Source organism: Morone saxatilis, unplaced genomic scaffold (genome assembly GCF_004916995.1).
Source record: "Morone saxatilis isolate NCDOM2014 unplaced genomic scaffold, NCSU_SB_2.0 Contig21, whole genome shotgun sequence".
Lineage (NCBI taxonomy): Eukaryota > Metazoa > Chordata > Actinopteri > Moronidae > Morone > Morone saxatilis.
In genome coordinates, this window is record NW_023339774.1 from 790,571 (window position 1) to 791,206 (window position 636).

The following is a 636-nucleotide window of genomic DNA, read 5'->3' on the forward strand; positions in this document are numbered from 1 at the left end:
TCCACCGAGCACCAAATTCATAAGCGCGAGAAACGTTAGTCTCAGACACTTTTTCAAAATAGAGCAGGTCCTTAGACCGTACTCGCCTTATAAACATTCATCTTACGAGAAACCAAACAAGTACCACCAGTGAGCAAGGCACTGTAATGGCGAACAATCCGGCAAGGAAACCGTCAACCCAGAACTCTAGGTGGGTGGGCCAGTCTGCCTCGACCACTTAGCGCTAATTGTGGTAAACGAAGTCACAACAGGGTACCTTTGAGGTTTGTGTGGTAGCCAAATTAGATGCAATTAGGTCTCTCTAGTTTTATTAAGCGTACCAGTATGATTGCACTCTAGCTTTTAAATGGGCCACATGTAGCCTCTGCAAAGTACAGGTCTGAGTGGCAAGAGGTAACGATGAACTGGAGTGGCAATCGAGATTTCAAGGGGTGGCCATGCCACCCTCAGGCCCCAGTCCTGGAAACACCCACTGGATACAGCAATCAATGTTTCTACCTGTCAGTGTCAGGTTCACCTTGCTTGAATGAAGTAAGCAGCTATGAGGCAGGGACAAAGGACAAAGACAGGATGACGTGTAGTCAAAGGCATTCAATATGTCCCCCCAGAAGTAACTCACCTGTGGTGCTGTGTGCT